This window comes from Tursiops truncatus, chromosome 7 (genome assembly GCF_011762595.2).
Source record: "Tursiops truncatus isolate mTurTru1 chromosome 7, mTurTru1.mat.Y, whole genome shotgun sequence".
Lineage (NCBI taxonomy): Eukaryota > Metazoa > Chordata > Mammalia > Artiodactyla > Delphinidae > Tursiops > Tursiops truncatus.
Window position 1 is genome coordinate 85,120,254 of NC_047040.1, and position 12,320 is coordinate 85,132,573.

Consider the following 12,320-nt stretch of genomic DNA (forward strand, 5'->3'; position numbering starts at 1 on the left):
ATGGCATGAGGAATAGGTTGAAATTAATTTCCAGCACTTTATGGGGTGTTCAATACCACATATTGAAAAGACTATCCTTCCTCCATTGAATTATCATGCCATCTATGTCTCTATTTCTGGAGTCTCCATCCTACTCCAATGATCTATATTGTCTGACCTTCCACCAAAAGTATACTTGCTAGTTTCTGTAGAATTATAGATAGATTTTAAATAATGAAGTGTGAGTTATCCACTTCGTCTTATTCAAAGCTATCCTTTGCTTCTCCATATACGTTTTAATATCAACCTGTTAATCTCTACACAAAATCCTGCTAGGGTTTTTGGTGGGATCACATTGAGTCACTAGATTGAGTCACTAGATCAAACTGAGGAGAGTTGACATTTTAACAATATTACATCTTCCATCTATGAACATTGTACAGCACTCCATTTATTTGAGTCTTTGATTTTTCTCAACTGTGCTGTAATTTTCAGGGTGCAAATAATGCAAATGTCTTTCTAGTTTTATCCATAAATGTTTCATGTTTGTCAATGTTATTTAAAATGATAGTGCTTTTTTTTTTTTTAATTTAAATTTCCAACTTTTCCCTGCAAATTTCCTAAGCAGGGAAGTGCAGCAAAGTTTTGTATCCTGAGACCTTGCTAAACTCACATATTAGTTCTTGTAATTTTTTTGTAGATTATTTGGGGCTTTCTATGTGGATACCATGTCTTCAGATGGGAATAGTTTTATTTCTTCTTGTTTAATCTGTATGCCTTTTATTTCTTACTGTATTACTGCACTGGCTAGGAACTCCAGTATCATTTTGAATACGAGTGGTGAGAATGGACATCCTTTACTTGTTCCAGAACTTAGGGGTAAAGAATTCAGCCTTTCACCATTAAGTATCATATTAACTGTAGTTTTTAAATAAATTCCTTTAAAGAAATTGAGGACACTTTCTTCTATTCCTAAGTCCCTGAGAATTTCATCATGAATGGATGTTAAATATAGTCAAATATTTTTTCTGTATCTATTGAGATGATCATACAGTTTCTGTCTTTCAATATGTCTTTCAATATGGTAAATACACTGACTGATTTTCAAATATTGAAGTAAACTTGCTTCCCCTTGGGTCAAAAGGTATTATCTTTTATACATATGGATGGACTTAATTTCCAAGTTTTGTTAAGGATTTGTGTACCTATGTTCAATAAAGAATGTGCTCTGTAGTTTTGCTTTATTTTTTTCTTTCAATTATTAGTATCAGGATAATGCTAGCCTTATAAAATCAGTTGGGAAGTTTTCCTCCTCGTCTATTTTCTTGAAAATTTAGAATAGAATTAGTATTATTTCTTCCAAAAATGTTTAATAGGCTTCACTTATGAAACCACAAAGGAATAAGAAATTGGAATAAGAATAAGGAATTGGAATTTTTGTTTTTGGATTGTTTTAACAATGCATTTAATTTCTTTAATAGGTACAGACATACCAGGGCTGTCTATTTCTTCTTGAGTAAACTTTGACAGTTAATGTTTTTGAGAGAATTTAGCCATTTCATCTAAGTTATCAATTTATTGGCATAGAGTTGTTCATAATATCCCCTTACTGTCCTACTAAGGTCTGAATTTTCTGTAGTGATGTCCTCTCATTCCAAATATTGGTAATTTGTATCTTTTAAAATTTCTTAATCAGTTTGCCTAGTGGTTTATAACAATTTTTGACCTTTTCAGAAAACCAGCTTTTGGGTTTATTGGCTTTCTCTATTGTTTTTTTTTCCTGATCTTCATTATTTTCTTCCTTCTGCTTAGTTTCGGTTTGTTTTGCTCTTTCTTTACTACCTTCCTAAGGTGAAGCTTACATTATTGTTTTGAAATTGTTCTTGGTTTCTAATCCAAGAATTTAATGCTATAAATTTCCCTCTAATTACTGATTTGACTCTGTCTCATAAATCTTGATATGTTCTGTTCATTTTCATTCAATTCAAAATATTTTCTAATTTCCTTTGGGACTTCCTCTTTGACACCTGAGTTATAGAGTATTGTTTAATTTTCAAGTATTGGCGAATTTTCTATGTATCATTCTCTTACCAATTTATAGTTTAATTCCACTGTGGTCCTGGAATCTCCTTTGTGTAATTTCAATTTTTAAAAATGAGTTAAGGTTTATTTTACAGCCCAGAATATGGTCTATACATGTATTTGTAAAAACTATACACTCTACTGTTTTGGGGTATAGTGTTCAAGAATGTCTATTAGGCCAAGCTGATTCATAATATTTTTGATGTCTTCATCTCCTTACTGATTTCCTATTTGTTTTTTCTACCAATTACTGAGAGAAGAGTGTTGACATCTTCAAATAAATTGAGAATTGGTCTATTTTTCCTTTCAAGTCTATCATTTTTTGCTTCACATATTTGAAAGCTCTATTATTAGGTGAATGTACATTTAAAATTATGATGTTTTCTTCTTGACTTGAACCTTTCATTATCTAATGTCTATTTTTATCACTGGTAATATTTCTTGCTTCAAAATACATTTTATCTGATGTTAATATAGCCGCCATAGCTTTCATTTGATTAGGATTTACATGTTATATCTTTTTAAATCCTTAAACTTTTAAACTATTTGTATCTTTATATTTAAAGTGCATTTCCTATAAGTAGCATATAATTGGGTCTTGCTATTTTTATCAGTTTGTCTTTTAAATGTAAAAGTATATGTGTTTATATTCTATTAAATAATTATTGATCTGGTTGTTTTAAAATTACCATCTTGTTAGATGTACTCTGTCCAAGTTGTTCTTTACTTTTTCTCTCTCCCTGCTTTCTTTGGTTAGCCAATTATTTTTTATAATTTTATTTCATCTCCACTATTGGATTATTAGTCATACCCCTTTTTTGGGGGAACTGGCCATAGGATTTACAATATTCATTTTTTTAACTTATCACAGTCTATCATTAAGTAATGTTATACCATTTCACGTTTAGCATAAAAGTCTTACAGCAATATGCTTCCAATTCCCTCTTCTTATCCTTTTTGTTTTGTCAAACATCTATTTTTACATCTTTTATACCCCCAAAAAATACATTTTTACTCTTTTGCTTTAGGCAGTCTATTATCTTCTAAAATGATTAAATATTTTAAAATCTTTTAAATTTAACTAGTTTATATCATTACCTCTGCTCTTTATTTGTGTATGTGTGTAGATACAAGTTTCCATTGGGTTTTATAATCCTAGAGAACTTCCTCTTTATTTCTTAGAGTGCTGGCACATTGGCAATAAATTCTCTGAGCTTTTTCTCTGAGCTTTATCATTAGTTCACTTTCATTCTGAAATACATCTCTGAGTATAGAATCCTGGGTTGACGAAGTTTTTTTTTCTTTAAGTACTTTAAAGATGTTAATCCATTGGCTTTTGGATTGCATAGTTTTTGATGAATATTCTGATGTAATCCTTATTTTTCTCCTTCTGTATGCAATGTTTCTTTTTTCTTTAGCTTCTTTAAAGATGTTCTCTTTGTCTTTGGTTTTCATTACTTTCACTCTGACCTGTCTAGGTGTGGTTTAGTTTTGTTGTATTTTGGTATTTATCTTTCTTATCATTCTTCGAGGTTTCAAATTTGTGGTTCAATCTCTTACTTCTTTGGGGGGAGGGGGAACTCTCATCTATTATCACTTCAGATATATCTTCTGCCCCATTCTCTATCTGTCCTCCCTCTGGAATTATACATACATTAGACTACTTGATGTTGTACAGACTTTTAATGTTCAACTATGTTAATTACTCATTCTTTTTTTTCTCTTCGTCTTTCAGCTTGGATAATTTCTGTTGTCCCCTCTTCAACTTTAGTATGTCTTCCCTCAGCTGTGTCCAGTCTAGTGAGGAGTCCATCAAATCAGCTCTTCATCTCTGATATTATGATTCCTTTCAGCATTCCCATTTGACCTTTTCTTCTAGTTTCCATATGTTACTAAATTTCCCAACTATTCATGCATATTTTCCACGTTTTCTACCAGTTTTCTAACATACTAATAATCATTATTTTAAAATCATTTTCTGATAGTTTGAACATCTGTGTCATATCCAATTCTGATTCTGCTGATTGCTTTATCTCTTAACAAGGGGTTGTCTATTCTTGCTATTTTTACATATGTCCTGTAATTTTTTTACTATTAAATGTCAGACATTATGTAGAAGAACAGTAGAGACTGAATGAAATAGCATCTATGCCTAGAAATGAACATCCATCTTCTGCTATGAAGTGATTAGAATGGGACTGTGAGCCAATCTAGTCAGGAATTGAGCTGATTTGTGGTTTTGTTGTTGCTAGTTAACATTAACTTCAGTACACCTCAGTTTTCACATTCCTCTAGCAGTAGACTGATGTCACTTTGGGTTCAGAGTGAGGGCTACAGTACTAAATGGTTCTTCTCGGTGTTCTTGCTTTCCGAACAGCTTTCAGCATAACATAAAACGTACACTACCCTGGGAGCTCTTCCCATGCCCTGTCTCTCCTTTAGTAGTAAATTGATGTTGCTTGTTATTCAGCAACAGGCTCATGGAGAAGACAGGGAAGTTCTCTCTTTCCTGGTCCAACCTCAGTCATAGACAGGCTTTCTATGCCTGGGCCTCCTTAGCATTTCTACTCCTCCCACCTATGGCAGCAAAACTCTGCCTTGTAACTGTAGTTGTATTTGGATGGGAGTTTTCCCCTCTCCCCCAGAAATAGCAGATCTCTACTTGTTATAAATATAAGATTCTGGGCCCAAGCTAGATTCTAGCAGCCCTCCTAGGAGTCAGGGGTTTTTGCTTCTAACCTTCCTCCAACAGCAATAGATTTCTGCTCGGTTCCTAAGAGATTGTCTCCTATCCCTCCTCCAGGAGCAAACAAGTTTTGCTTCTACTTTTCCCCCAGAAGCAATACTTGTACATAGAAGAGAGGATTTGCTGCTCCATCCTGGTAGGCTTTTCCTTCATAGGAAAGAAGGGAGCAGGAAAGCAGATTTGTGCTTGCTGCCCTCCCCCAACAGCGGCCAGTCATCTCCTTCACACCTAAACCATTGAGAGGGACTCTTTTCAGTTGTCTCCCCTTCCCCCAATTTTTCTCATGAGGAACCAGCTGAGGTCCATGGAGAAAATCTTCTGAATGACTGTAAACTCCCTTTGTGTCTGTTGCCCCATTTGTTCCCACATGCGATCTTTCCAATGTGATGGTTTTCCTGATGTGTTGGTTTGGCAAGGATATAGTCCTCTGTTATTTAACCAAACACCAATATAGTTGTTGATGTAAAGGAAGTTTTCAGATATAAGTAAGATCCATAATCAGTTAATTTAAATAAGGGAAAATATCCCAGATAATATGGGTAGGCTGATTTAATCCATTAGAAGACCTATTGTCACCAATGAATTTCCTTCATTTTATGGCCATTTTATATTTTTGCGTTTTCTTTATCCATTCATCCATCAACAGACACTTACGTTGTTTCCGTATCTTGGCTATTGTGAATAATATAGCAATAGACATGGGAATGCAGACATCTCTTTGAGATAGTAACTTTATTTCCATGAAATACATACCTAGAAATGGGAATCCTGGATCATATGGCAATTCTGTTTTTAATTTTTTTGAGAAATCTACATGTTGTTTTGCATAATGGCTATACCAATTTACATTCCCACTAACACTGTACAAGGGTTCCCTTTTCTCCACATCCCATGGCACTTGATAACTTGTCTATTTGACAGCAGACCTCCTATCAGGCATGAAGAGATATCTCATTGTGGTTTTGATTAACATTTCCTGATGACTGGTGATGTTGAGCACCTTTTCATATAACTGTTGGCCATTTGTGTCTTTTTTAGAAAAAATGTCTATTGAGGTCCTTTGCCCTACCATTTGTGACAACATGGATGAAACTGGAGGACATTATGCTAAGTGCAGTAAGCCAGACACACAAAGACAAATACTGTATGAGATCACTTGTAAATGGAATCTAAAAAGTCAAAGTCACAGAAGCAGAGAATAGAATGGTGCTTGCCAAGGGCTTGGGTTGGAGAAATGAAGAGGTGTTGGTCAAAGGGTATAAACTTTCTGTTATAAGATGAATAATTTCTGGGGACCTAGTGTACTGAGTGGAGACTATAGTCAATAATACTGCATTTTATACTAGATACTTGAAATTTGCTAAAAGAATAAAACTCAAGTGTTCTCACCACAAAAAGAAGGTAACCATGTGAGGTGATGAATGTGTTAATTAGCTTGACTGTGGTTATCATTTCATATTGTATAGGTATAGAAAATCATCATGCTGTACACCTTAAATATACACAATGTTCATTTGTCAATCATACCTCAATAAATCTAAAATTCTCCCTGTGAACAGCAATTTAACCCTGTGACTGTGAATTTCATATTGACCATGTTCTTTTCTTTGTGAAGCCCTGCATTATGTATTTCAAACTTTCTTAGTCAGCTCCCACAATCACCTGACACAATTCCTTGAGATATATATATATATATATAGAGAGAGAGAGAGAGAGAGAGAGAGAGATGATAGACAGATAGACAGACAATAAGTAAACAGGTGATAGAAAATGTCCTACTTGTTTTTCTTCTTTGGCTGAGCCTTGACTGATACAGTCCATGACTTCAATAATCTTACATTCTGGTGAGGACACAGATAATAAAAAAGAAATATATCAAGAAGTGATAAATGATACGAAGAAAAGTTAAGTAAGGTAAAGGCATACATGAGACAGAGACTGCCATCTTAAATAGGAGGTCAAGGAAGAATTCTTGATAATATGATCATTGGGCGGAACCCTGAATGAAGTGAGAAAGCAGTGTTCTACTTTTATATAAGAGGAAAACATGTCTAGGATAGCAAGTGCAAAGCTCATGAGGTGATGGACAAAAACACTCAGTGTGTTTGTGGAAGAGAAGGATGGAAGGGCTGATGTTCGGGCAGTGAGGCAAAAAGTAGAGGAGTTAAGATCAGACAGGCTCCTGGGGCAGCTCATGTAAATCTGGAAGGTCATAGAGGCTTTGGGTCTTATTCTGAACGAGATGTGAAACTCTGCAGGGCTGTGGGTAGCACAGGTTGGAAGTACCTGGATGCCGGGTGGAAAACAGAACATACTGTGGAAGAATGGAAGTAGGTAGAGCGATTGGGAAGTAATTACAATATTCTAGGAAATGATTGATGGAAGTTTAGTCTAGAGTGATAGAAATGGAGGAGGGTAGTCAGATTCTCAGTGTATTTTGAGGGTAGAAATCAGAGGTTTGCTGAAGGATTTGAATGAGAATTTTGAGAAAAAGCAAAGAGAGGAGAATTACACTACCCTTTTGAACCTGAGCCTCACTCCCTTGAGAAGATTCCCCTGGTTCCCCAAGTCCATGGTCCTGCTCTTTAGACAGCAAAGTGATTGTCACACCACCCTGTGTGTGCCTGTTTACTTTCTATAATCCATTCAAGATTGCAAGCCTCTCCAGACTGGACTGTTAATGTCTTGTTTATCACTGTATCTCTAGGAGTTGCTATAGTGCCCTGCAGATACTCAAAAACATTTATTGAATGAATGAATGAGATTTTTTAATGTTTGCAGTTCATAATTAGGATATTTTCTCTTATAACTATATTAATTTAAATCTACTTATTATATTTGATGATATATTAAATATAATCTACTTCATCAAATTTCATTTTCATAAATTTGTTAACCACTTATAATTTATTTTCACTGTTTTTTTACCCTTTCCTCTATAACTATGGAGGATTTAATTTTTTTTCATAAACTTGGGTGAAACCTTTTTGTATGACAGATATTATCTCATCTGTGATACCTATAGAAATATTCCTTATTTGTTATATTTTCAATTTTCATATTTTTGATGTACAGAGGTAGCTATTTATTTTCATTTTTATGAGGTCAAATATATTGATCATTTATTTCCCTTAGACTTTCTTTAAAAGTTCTGTTACACCTACAGAGCATATATGTATAATTTATATCATAACTCAAGTTTTCATGGTCATATTTCTTAAATTATCCCTTTTTTCTCCTGGGATTTATTTTGTATGTAATAGAAAAGTATTTACTGAATTGATCTTTCTCTAAAAATGCAAAACAATTGAAAAGGTCAGTGAGTTTTAACCTGAGAAATCTCCCTTCAAACCTCTCAAGGTCAAGAGTTGTATATTCTGTGTGTTATTTTTTAAATGGTAACTAATATCCTTATTGTTTCCAAAACAATACCAGCTGTCCCTGCAGGCAATAGTAAAACATGGAATAATAGCACTCTTTATTTTAAAAGGTGTATCAATACATATCAGATGTTTATTTGAATTGTTTTACTGAAAGATTTAGAGTTTAAGCACAAATAGCACTTCAGTCTTTCTAAATAAACTTTCCCGTTCCTAAGGACTCCAAAACTAGTATAGCTAAAAGCAAGAACTTTATTTTGGTATAGCTGTGCTCTGGAACTAGGCAATTTCTAGGCACTCATATGTACTCAACATAGGCTAATTTGATATAATTGTGCTCATTCTACCTGTGAGCTAAATAGCGCTTAATTCAATTCTTTAATAGCATAATACTAGTCCACTGATATATTCTTAATTTAGCCCAGCCACAAATAACTGAACAAACTTTTCTTAGCTTTTTTCTGCCTATCAATAGTAAGCACCAAAGAGCAATGTAATAGTGGGGGCTAAAAATATATAAACATAAGAAAATTTTTCAAACTTTAGAAACTAATAATAATTTGAGGGCAAAAGTTGACTACTATACCAAATGTAGGACTTTACATAGTTCAGGACCCTAAATCCCTAGGGTTACAGAAATCCCAAATACAACGTATTTTCTATTATTAGAATTTTCTATTTCTAATCCTGTTAAATTTCTGCTGTAATAAAAATATGGAGATTCGTAAAGCTAGCTTATAAGATCAGAAAGTTTTCATGTGCCAGGATATTTCAAATATCAACTCTAGGTTTTCGTTTTAAAAAATCAAATTCATAATCAACTTACCCTAACTTTTATCAAAAGGAAAACATTTGCTGAGGAAGGGAAGTGACTGAGGAATATGCTGGAATTTCACCTTTGTCACTTTCGTTTAAATCAAGTCAAAGAGCATCCACGTGGCTTTCAAAGGTACAAATAAAACATGTTAAGAATTTTAGCTGACTTCTTAATGACTAGATTTCTTCTTATATATTATTAACTTTTGAACCATAAATCTACCTTACATCTTAGAATCTTGGCATCAGGGCATTCAACAAATGTTTAAATGTTCCCACTTAGATAATATCCTTTGGGAAAAGATCTGAGGAATGTTTAATGACTGTCAAGTGACCAAGTAAGTCATCTGAAGATTCCATCTTGTGCATTTCATAATTATGTACCTTTGCATTTGGTTCAGTATCCAAATATCTAAAACAAAGGGCTTAAAATTAATGCGCATATTTCATCTCAGAGATGATATAATATGAATATCCAAGTTAAATAAACTTTAATAAAAGCACTTTATTTGAAATATTTAAATAGAAAACAAATTTGACCATGTAAAACATACTTTTATAAAAGTACCTTATTTGAAATACTTAAACAAAAAACAAATTTGAGCATGTATTAGAAGTAATAAACAAACCAGTATATATAGGATGGATAAACAACAAGGTCCTACTATGTAGCACAGGGAACTATATTCAATATCCTGTGATAAACCATAATGGAAAAGAATATGAAAAGGGATATATATATATATATGTATAACTGAATCACTCTGCTGTACAGCAGAAACTAACAAAATGTTGTAAATCAACTATACTTCAATAAAATATAAAAAAATAAGAATTGTTGCATTGTAATATAAACTCAAATTAATACACTTTAGAGTTAAAAAAATAAGTAGTAATTTATGCAACAGTTCAAAAAGCTCCCGTTGTTTAAAGCAAAAGCAGTATAATTTGTAAAAATAGACTACAGACTCTATGTGTTGTCACCATGGCACATCAGGTGTTTTTTACTGAATACATTTCTTTTTTGCGCATGAGCTAGAAAAGAACAGTTCTTTTCTTTGCCAAATTTGGGCATTTGACTTTACGATAATGATCAAATTCAGGTCATCAGTGGGGACTCACGGCAATGAAAGTAAAAACTGTGTTATGGTGCATTTTAAGTGGTGTATTTAAATGCTTCTTCTGGTGGCCTAATAATATCTTTTGAATCTAAAAAATAAGTCATCTCAACAATGAGTTTAAAAATGTACACAAGTGCCCAGAATTCCAGTTACCTCTATACCATCTGAATGTAGTGATCATTTTAAAACACTGTGAACTGCTAAAGTCCAGGCTCCCCTATCACTCTCAAGTTGAGACACCTACAATAAATTGGAGGGACTCTAATAATTTTAAATCATAGTATACTGCACATGCTCAGAACCGATCACTTCCAAATTTGATGGCACATAAAAATTTGAAGAGCTTCAATTATTTCAAATCACCATGTGCAGCCAAGAGAAAGATTTGAAATTGTTGTAGCGCCTCACATTTTTTTAAGTGCTTCGGTGGGGAGAGGAGTCCAGCAGAATTCCAGCCTTGAGGCTCAAGACACATTGGCCTAGTTTGACATCATAACACCCATCTCAACTAGAATGTATACTTAGAAGCCAAGGAACTAGTTTTCTTCAGTTAACACATTTTGCAAGATGGGGGTCTTTTAAAACCCAAATTAACACCCCATTCCAATTAGGAAACAGTAGTGAGAAATGTGGTGATTATTACAACAGGCCAGTGGAAGAAAGCTTCAAACGATATTTATGAAAAATGGTTTTCCTTAAACTCAAGGCGGTGCAGTAGATAAAAGAGACACAAAGCTAAGGAAATGCAAAAAGGTTCTGAAAGCACAGCAGGCAAATTCATATACTCCTACCACTGAATTTTAATCATAGTGGCATTTCCCTCACCATGTTTTTCCTTGCCTCAATTTGCCCAGCAAAGCTAACTTTCTGGTTCCCTCTTGGAAGAATGATTGTACGGCATTATGTTTTACCAACACTCTTGCGCCACTTTTTCTATATTCTCTTTGTTTGATTGTGGGAGAGGGTGAGCACTTTGACATTTTACTCAGCTCAGAGTTCGCTTTCGACATCCAAATCCTTAAAGAACCCCAAAATTATATCAGCACAATCAGGCTATTTAAAGATGGGCCTTTCTTCAGCATTTTCCATCTTTTCATCTAAGTAAAAAGTTATGGTCTCCTTTGTTGCCTTTGGGTGTTCACGTATTTTGGGGCTGGCACTGCCCAGGGAGCAGGATACTCTTCATAATTCTGCGTCAGTGAAAACATAATGTCCTAGAGTTAGTAGGGGTGGGGTGGGGGGAGGGGGGGAAGGGTAAAGGAAAAAATGAAAGAAAAAGAGCCTGAAGGCCCTGGAATAATTAAGCAAATTCAGTGACAGCTGTGGCAGGTCCTGGGCAGAACTGGCTCCACTGAGCTGAATTAATGACATCAACAGCCCAGTATCTCCATTAACGTTTGATCATTAATTATTACCCTCTGACAGTAAGAGCCTAAACCTTCTTAGGAGTGGCTTGTTATTAATCTACTTTACCTGCCATGAGCACCAGCTGCTTGCCCACCTCAGTGCAATCAGTGGGCTGGTTTTCGTTTTATGTTTTTTAGAACCACAACTATTACTTCATTTACTTGGGTAAATGGTGATGACCATTAAATTAAAAAGACTGCTTTGGATTTCTGGGGTGTGTTTTTTTCATCTAGGACACGGAAGGAAACTACCTGGACCTGTCGCATTAATTTTCTTTGTCAAGTTTAGAAGGGCCAGGAGACAACTCTCTACCTGAAGAATTGTACAAGGCAACAAGGAAGTAAATCATTCACCATTGTCCCCTTACCCAACCCTGTGGGGACTAGAGTTCCTCAGATTTCCTCAGAATCCCATCTGGGGACTGTGATTGTTGGGATAATTGTCTTTTCAGTTCATAAATTCTTCACTTAAAATGCTAACCAAAAATACTGAGAAGTCCAATTTTATATACCATCAAATAACTATCTCCTCTAATTCTGATCATCTTTAAAGTCACATTCTGTTTTCCAATGAAAATTACTTGAATTTCGTCTTTTAAAAATTAAAGATTCATCTTATATCTATATCTAAATGTGTCCGGTGAACTTTTAAAATTTGTCAGACCCTTGACAATCTAACATGCACACATGCACACAGACACATACAGACACCACAGATAATCTATAAAATTGCAAAAGAAAGATTAAAGACCCTCCCCCCAAAATCAAATGGCCTGTTAATGTTTAACAA

At 34.3% G+C, this 12,320-nt stretch overlaps 1 long non-coding RNA gene across 1 annotated transcript in view; it reads right to left on the reverse strand.

Annotated features, from left to right (window-relative positions):
• Positions 1-8,758: 8,758 nt before the first annotated feature.
• Positions 8,759-12,320, reverse strand: part of LOC109548379 (uncharacterized) — a 192,253-nt gene continuing 188,691 nt past the window's right edge. Inside the window, exon 13 of the long non-coding RNA XR_002174460.3 lies at positions 8,759-9,127. This is a non-coding gene — a long non-coding RNA (uncharacterized lncRNA). The remainder of the gene's footprint in view (positions 9,128-12,320) is intronic.